The following is an 8,367-nucleotide window of genomic DNA, read 5'->3' on the forward strand; positions in this document are numbered from 1 at the left end:
GCATCAGCTGTAAACCTAAACGAATCTCTCCCTCCCTTGTTGATGGTGGCATTGAGCCGATGTGAACACAGTCTCATCTGATGCTGTAAGGCAGTTGTTCCTGTGTCTGTGACCTCTGTCAGGGCAAAGTTCGGAATAATAATAATAACTCCTATGTGTGTGTTGTAAGCTGTAAGGATGATCACACAGCCCGTGTGTGTTGAGTTCTGATTGTATGACTGGATCAGAACAATCCCATAAGCCAGGTACTATTATCATGCTTCTTTCATAAATGGGGAAACTAAGGTATAGAAAGATTAGATAACTTGCCTGAGGTTTGCACAACTAATAGGGAAAGACAAACTCAGGACTGAAACCCAGGCAGGATAGCCCCACAGCCCCACTCTCACCCTCTTTACTTTGTAACACATCCATCTTCTCAATTCCTGTGACAAATTGCCAGTTTTTCTAAAGTAAGCTCTAAGCCCAACGTGGGGCTTGAACCCATGACCCAAAGTTCAAGAGTTGCATGCTCTACTGACTGAGCTAGTCAGGTGCCCCAAGTTGCCATTTTACTGATGAGAAAGTTGAAGCTCAGAGAGGCTAGGGAACTTAGCTGGAGTCACCCTGCTGGAGAGTGGCCAAGCTAGGACACTGGTTCCCCAACATTCCCTAGCACTTCTTGTGCACCAACTCCCCAGGACCTGTGGTGAGTTCCACTCTCAACTCCAGGAGTATCTGGGCCTCAGCCATTCCCCATAGTCTCTGGGCAAAGCCAGGGAAGAATCACCACTGAGCTAGACAACCTGTGTGTCTTTGGAGGGACAAAGCAGGGACAGGGAACCCAAGTCTCTGACTGCTGCAAGGAGCAGGTGGCCAGGAGTGAGGCCAGGTCATAACTCTGAACATGGAACCTGAGGACATCTATGAAAGGGACACAGAATACAGGGGTGGGCTGAGGACGGGTCCAGGGACAGCACCTGTTACCCAAGTGTATTACAAAGAAAGCTGTTGGGGGCAGTAAGTTACTGGCTTGGATAATCAGCACTTCGCCAATCAACACATTAGCTTATAGGGCCTGTTATGTGCCAGGCACAGGGCTGTGTGGTGGGGACTCAGTAGAGACCAAAATGATACTTTGTGGTCTCATGAGCCTTCTTGCTTGGTGCAGGAAATGTGGGACGCACACTTTTTTTTTTTTTTTTTAATTTATTTATTTACTTACTTACGATAGTCACAGAGAGAGAGAGAGAGAGAGAGGCAGAGACACAGGCAGAGGGAGAAGCAGGCTCCATGCACCGGGAGCCCGATGTGGGATTCGATCCCGGGTCTCCAGGATCGCGCCCCGGGGCAAAGGCAGGCGCCAAACCGCTGCGCCACCCAGGGATCCCGAGACGCACACTTTTCCTCCTGCCTCTTTCCCATTAGAATGGATGGAGTTTCCCCCCTGCCACTGATTGTTATTTTTTTAAAAACACTATTTCTTTGAGAGAGAGAGAGCACAAGCAAGAGACGTTCTCGCAGAAGCAGGCTCCCCACTGAGCAGGGAGCCCGATGTGGGGCTTGATCCTAAGACCCCAGGATCATGACCTGAGCCAAAGGCATATGCTTCACTGACTGAGCCCCCCAGGTGCCCCTGATTCAGTCATTTCTTTATCCAGCAAGTATTTACTGCATGCCCACCATGAGCCAGCCCTTATGCTAAGTGTAAAGAATGCATTAGTGAGCAAAACATAAAAATCCCTGTCCCGGGGCAGCTGGGTGGCTCAGTCAGTGAAGTGTCTAACTTCAGCACAGGTCATGATCTCAGGGTCCTGGGATGGAGCCCTGGGCCGGGCTTCCTGCTCAGCAGGGAGCCTGCTTCTTCCTCTCCCTCTGCCTGCAGCTCCCCTAGCTTGTGCTGTCTCTCTTTCCAATAATGATAACATCTTAGGATGTCTGGGTAGCTCAGCAGATTAGCGTCTGCTTTGGCTCAGGCCGTGATACCGGTCCGGGGATCGAGTCCCACATTGGGCTCCCTGTGAGGAGCCTGCTTCTCCTTCTGTCTATGTCTCTGCTTCTCTCTGTGTCTCTCAGGGATAAATAAAAAATAAAATCTTTTAAATTAAAAAAAAAAATCCTTAAAAAAAAAAATTCCCTGTTCCCGGAGCTTCCAGTCAATAGACAACAAATAAACAAGGGAACACACAGAGAAGTGTTGACTTTGGGAAATCAAGAAGGGAAGGGAGGTGGAGCAGGTGAGAAGGACCCAGAGTGAAGGGAGGACAGTCCTCTCTCTGTGGGAGGTATGCACAGATGCGGGCTCAGGTAGATACAGGACCGGGACAAGGGAGTGAGTGTGGGAAGTGGGAGGAGCAATGAGATGTCACGCCCATCAGAAAGGGGAGTTGGGGGCAGCCCAGTGGCTCAGCGGTTTAGCACTGCCTTCAGCCCAGGGCCTGATCCTGGAGACCCAGGGTCGAGTCCCACGTTGGGCTCCCTGCATGGAGCCTGCTTCTCCCTCTGCCTGTGTTTCTGCCTCTCTCATGAATAAATAAATAAAATCTTGAAAGAAAGAAAGAAAGAAAGAAAGAAAGAAAGAAAGAAAGAAAGAAAGAGGGATCTGAGTACAGAAACACAGGAGAATTCCAGAAGGTGGGAGCCCAGGGACCCCACGGCCCAAGTTCACTGTGAGGCAGCCCTCAGGTGCCAGAAATACACAGGCGAATGAATGGGTTCAGCCAGGGTGGGCTGCTCCTAGGATGCATCCATGTGCTCTTGATACTTTTTTTTTTTTTAAGATTTTATTTATTCATGAGAGACACAGAGAGGCAGAGACACAGGCAGAGGCTGGCTCAGGTCAAGACCCAGGGATCATGAACTGAGCCAAAGCCAGACACTCAACCACTCAGCCACCCAGGTGCCCCAATACTCCTCTTTTCAAGAGGTGCCCCTAGTTCTCCTCTCTGTGAGTGTAAACTGGTCTCAGTAATTTGTGTCTAAAGAGCAGATTAAAACAAAAGCAATGGTGTGACTTGTGAGACTTGGTCACAAACAGCACTTTAGCTTCCTGCTGGCTCTCTGACTCTGGGGGCAGCCAGATGCCATGGCAGGAAGACTCTGGAGCAGCCCTCTGGACAGGACCACATGGTATCGGGTGGAGGCCCTGTAGCCCACAGCCATGTGAATGAGTCCCCAGGGAGGGGGACCTGAAAGCCTCTGGCCCCTACCGAGCCTTCAGATATGGCAGCTCTGGTTGACATCTTAACTGCAAACCTCATGAGAAATGGTGAGTCCTTCCTAGCTCTGTTGCTCCTAAATTTCCTAACCCATGGAACAGTGAAGTGGTAAGTTGTTTTTTTATTTAAACCAAAGTTCTGGGGTAATTTTTATACAGCAACAGATAACTAATATAGCAGGTATCTTTGATTGTGAGGAGCAATCAGAGGACAGGCTCCCACCCAGTTATGCAAGAACCCGGGCTCCCTCTATCTTGCGACTTGGCCATCCCCTGGAGCCCTTGGAGCTCCCTGGAGATCTGCATTGGGCTGGAAGTCACAGATAAAGAAAGTGAGAGAGATTGTTAGGGAGGTTTTCAAAGGTCATGCTTGGTAATGAATAATAAAAAAAAAAAAAATGAAAAATGGGATGAGGGTTCCATTTAGGATGGAACCAGAAGATGATTAGAGCATAGGGCGGGAGGACAGGAAAAAGAAACAGCATCAGTAGGAAGACTCCCCTGGCCTGAAAGTGCAGGTGTATTTTAGGAAACAATGAGACTCCCTGAGTAATGAGCTCGAGGAGTGAGGCTGAGAATGGCTGAACATGAGTCTGTAGAGGTGAGTGGAGACTGAGCACATCCGGCCTTGTAAACAGCCAGCTTTATACCAGAGTCAGTGGGAAGATGCTGCAGAGTTTAAGCTGGAGATGGAAGAGCAGATTGGCACTGGGAAATATCGTCATGGCCACCATAGAGGGAGGAGGGAGGGGCTCCAGCTGGAGCAGGAAGAGTGGTCAGCAAGCTGATGCAGCACTCAGAGATAGAAACAGCCTGCTCTGGTTTGTACAGGGTGGACAGACATCCTGAAGGGATAGAGGGGGCCAGGATGCAGTATTTGAGTGAATGTGGGGGAAGAGCTAAGTAGCCCCAGGCTTCTGTATGAAAGATAGAATTATTCTCTATGGGGAATAATGGGAGACCGCAGGTTTAGAGGCAGCCTGATGAGTTCACCTTTTAAAATTATGAACTGTTGGATATGTACAAAATAATTGATGTCAAATATACACAAGCAATGGAGTGAAATAATAAATTAGACACCTAGCTTGAAAAACAGAACATTAGCAACATTGCCGTTTCCCCCATTTCTTCCTCCCAACACATCTCCCTGACCCCCACAACCCTAATTTATAATATTTTAAAACTCATTACCTTGCTTTCATTCCTCTCATAAACATGAGTGACTATTTTATTATAAATACACTTACCAAAATGTTCCAGTTAAGAATTGAAAGGGTTTGCTTTTTCAGTATAAAACAGACTGCATGCCCAATAAACCTCCGAATATCTAGATCCTATTTAACATTTGGATCAAACTTTCTGCCCAGACATTGACTCTCCTGTTGCTCTTGGCCACACATCCCCTACTGATGCAGTGGGCCCTATGGGGTATACTTCACTGGGCCCAGCAAGATGCACTTTATGCATTCATTGAGATGGTGCAAATTTTCTCCTCTAATCTACTAAAGGGGTAAGTTGCATTCATTAAATTTCTCATCTCTAACCTGGCTGATTGAGTGATTGATTTTAAGTAGGCCCCGTGAGCAGCTCGGAGCTTAACACAGGGCCTGAACTCAAGAGACCTTGAGATCAAGAACTGAGCTGAGATCAAGAGTCAGATGCTTAACCAACTGAGCCTCCCAGGTGGCCCTAACCTGGCCTTTTAAGAATAAATACAATTTAGGCACAGTGTGTTATCTTTTCTGTATAACTTTAAAAAATATTTTATTTATTTATTCATGAGAGACACAGAGAGAGAGGCAGAGACATAGGCAGAGGGAGAAACAGGGTCCCTGTGGGGAGCCCAATGCAGGGCTTGATCCCAGGACCCCCGGGATCACGACCTGAGTCAAAATCTCAACTGGTGAGCCACCCAGGTGCCCCTTTTCGACATACTTCTAGATTCAGTAATTATTATTACTAATAATTTGCTTAGGGTTTTTACATGTATGTTTCCAAATTGCATATCACTGTTATTTATTTATTTATTTTTAAAGATTTATTTATTTATTCATGAGAGAGAGAGAGAGAAGCAGAGACACAGGAGGAGGGAGAAGCAGGCTCCATGCCGGGAGCCCAACACGGGACTCCAGTATCATGCGGGGCCAAAGGCAGGCGCTAAACTGCTGAGCCACCCAGGAATCCCTTATTTATTGTTATGTAACAATTATGCTAAAAGTTAGTAGCTTAAGGGATCCCTGGGTGGCGCAGTGGTTTGGCGCCTGCCTTTGGCCCAGGGCACGATCCTGGAGACCCAGGATCGAATCCCACATCGGGCTCCCAGTGCATGGAGCCTGCTTCTCCCTCTGCCTGTGTCTCTGCCTCTCTCTCTCTCTCTCTCTGTGACTATCATAAATAAATAAGTAAAAATTAAAAAAAAAAAAAGTTAGTAGCTTAAAACAACAAACACTTATTGTTTCATAGTTTCTATAGGTCAGGAATTTGGGAGCTGCTTTTAGGTGGGTAGTTTTTTGTTTTTTGTTTTTTTGAAGATTGTATTTATTTATTCATGAGAAACAGAGAGAGGGAGGCAGAGACAGAGGCAGAGGGATAAACAGGCTCCCTGTGGGAAGCCAGATGCAGGCCTCCATCCTGAGTCAAAGGCAAATGTTCAACCACTGAGCCACCCAGGTGTCCCAGGTGGGTAGTTCTTGCTCAGGGTCTCTGCTGACTTTTCACTCAGGATGTCAGCCAGGACTGTGGTTATATAATGTCTTGACTAGGACTGAGGATCTGTTTTCAAGATAGCCTATTCCCATAAATACTGGAGGCTTCAGTTCGTTGCCTTGTGGGTCTCTCGATGGTGTTGCTTGAATGGCCTAATGACACGTCAGCTGGCTTCACCCAAAGAAAGTAAGGCTGACGTTGCAAAGTCCTTCTGACCTAGCTCCAGAAATCACCCTGTGTCATTTCCACAATATCCTATTGATACCCATGGGTCAGTCCTCTTCCGTGATAGCAGCATCACTCAGAGGCCATTTTGGAGGCTGGCTACCATACTTGTCATGTCTCCTTGGTCTTCTCCAATCTGGGACAATTTCTCAGATTAATTTTTCTTCCATGAACCTGACATTTTTTTTAGAGTTGTAACTAGCCAGTTATTTTCTAGGATATCCCTCAGTTTGGATATTTTGATGTTTTGTAATGATTACTTTGAGGCTATTCTTTGGGTAAGAATACTACAGAAGTGAAGTGCTCTTCTAAGTGCTTCATATTAGATGGTACATGATGTTGGTATGTCTTATAAATGGTCATGTTGGGACACCTGGGTGGCTTAGTGGTTGGGTGTCTGTCTTTGGCTCAGGGTGTGATCCCGGTCCAGGGATCGAATCCTGCATCAGGCTCTCTGTAAGGAGCCTGCCTCTCCCTCTGCCTATGTCTCTGCCTCTCTCTTATGGATAAGTAAAACAAAAATCTTAAAAATAAATAAATGGTCATGTAAACTTCGATCACTTGGGTAAGGTAGTGTGTTCTAGGTTTCTCCACTGTGAGGTTATGCGTTTTCTCTTTGTAATTAGTAAACATTCATGAAGAGAGACTTTGAATTTATGCAAATATCTTGTTTCTCATCATACTTTTACTTACTAATCTTTTTATTTTTTATTTTTATTTTTTTTAAAGATTTTATTTTTTAATTTTTTTTATTCATAGAGACACAGAGAGAGAATGAGAGGCAGAGACACAGGCAGAGGGAGAAGCAGGCTCCATGCAGAGAGCCTGACGTGGGACTCGATCCAGGGTCTCCAGGATCACGCCCCAGGCTGCAGGCGGCACTAAACCGCTGCGCCACCGGGGCTGCCCCTACTTACTAATTTTTTTAGATATGATTTTTCTTTTTTTTTTTTTTTATTTTTCTTTTTAAAGATTTTATTTTTTTAAGTAACGTCTTTTTTTTTTTTAGGATTTTATTTACTTATTCGTGAGAGACACAGAGAGAGAGAGAGAGGCAGAGACACAGGCGGAAGGAGAAGCAGGCTCCATGCAGGGAGCCCGACGTGGGACTGGAGCCCGACGTGGGACTGGAGCCCGACATGGGACTCGATCCCGGGTCTCCAGGATCAGGCCCTGGGCCAAAGGCGGCACTAAACCGCCAAGCCACCGGGGGGCCCTTTTTTAAAGTAATATCTATACCCAACATGGCTCAAACTCACAACCCCAAGATCAAGAGTCACATGCTCTACTGACTGAGTCAGCCAGGCTCCTCTTACTTATTAATTTTAACATCTATCAATGAGTCATGCCTGCAACAATTATTACTATGCAATTTGCTTAATGATGATTTTCTATTTCTATCATTCGTTCTATATTTACTTATTAGAATCCTACAGTAAGGAAGAGATGTCTCTTCTCTCCCATTTATTTATTTATATTAGAATAGACTCATGAACATTTATTTTATTTATAGGAAATTATTAGTATCTGTTGTGTAATTTTTTTGTGTCAACTTGACTAGATCAAGGAATGCTGATATTTGGTTAAGTGATATTTTGGGGTGTATCTGTGGGGGTGTTCCTGGATGAAATGGACATTTCATCAATCAGTGGACTTTGAAGTGGTTAGTAGTCCCAAATGTGAGTGGGCATCATCCAATCCATTGGGGGTCTGAAGAGAACAAAAAGTTGTAGGGGAGGGGGAAGAATTTGCCCCTTCCTGCCTGATTGCTTGAGGTGGACATCAATCTTCTGCTCTTAGTGCTTCTGGTTCTCAGGTTTTCAGACTCTGATGGAATTATACCATGGCTCTCCTGGATCTCCAGCATGCACATGGCAGACTGTGGGACTTTATGGTCTCCATAATTGCATAAGCCAATTCTTGTTAATAAATCTCTTCACATAGATATCCTGGTGGTTCTGTTTCTTACTTTTTTTTTAAAGGTTTTATTTATTTATTCGTTTGTTTGTTTGTTTGTTTGTTTAAGAGAGAGAGAGCACCAGTGGGTGGAGGGGCAGAGGGAGAAGTGGACTCCCTGCTGAGCAGGAAGCCCAAGGTGAGGCTTAGTCCCAGGATCTTGGAATCATTACCTGAGCCGAAGGCATACGCTAAACCAACTGAACCACCCAGGTGCTTATTGGTTCTATTTCTTTGGAGAACTCTGACTAATACACTATCATTATTCATTGAATTACTCAAAT

General features: G+C 45.6%; 1 long non-coding RNA gene across 1 annotated transcript; it reads left to right on the top strand.

The window, feature by feature from the left end:
• The first annotated feature begins 4,563 nt into the window (after nt 1–4,563).
• Nucleotides 4,564–8,072, top strand: LOC112924277 (uncharacterized). The gene is made up of 2 exons (XR_012001636.1): nt 4,564–4,706; nt 7,137–8,072. It is a non-coding gene; the product is annotated as an uncharacterized lncRNA (long non-coding RNA).
• The last annotated feature ends 295 nt before the right edge of the window (nt 8,073–8,367 follow it).

The sequence above is a fragment of the Vulpes vulpes genome, chromosome 5 (assembly GCF_048418805.1).
Source record: "Vulpes vulpes isolate BD-2025 chromosome 5, VulVul3, whole genome shotgun sequence".
NCBI lineage: Eukaryota > Metazoa > Chordata > Mammalia > Carnivora > Canidae > Vulpes > Vulpes vulpes.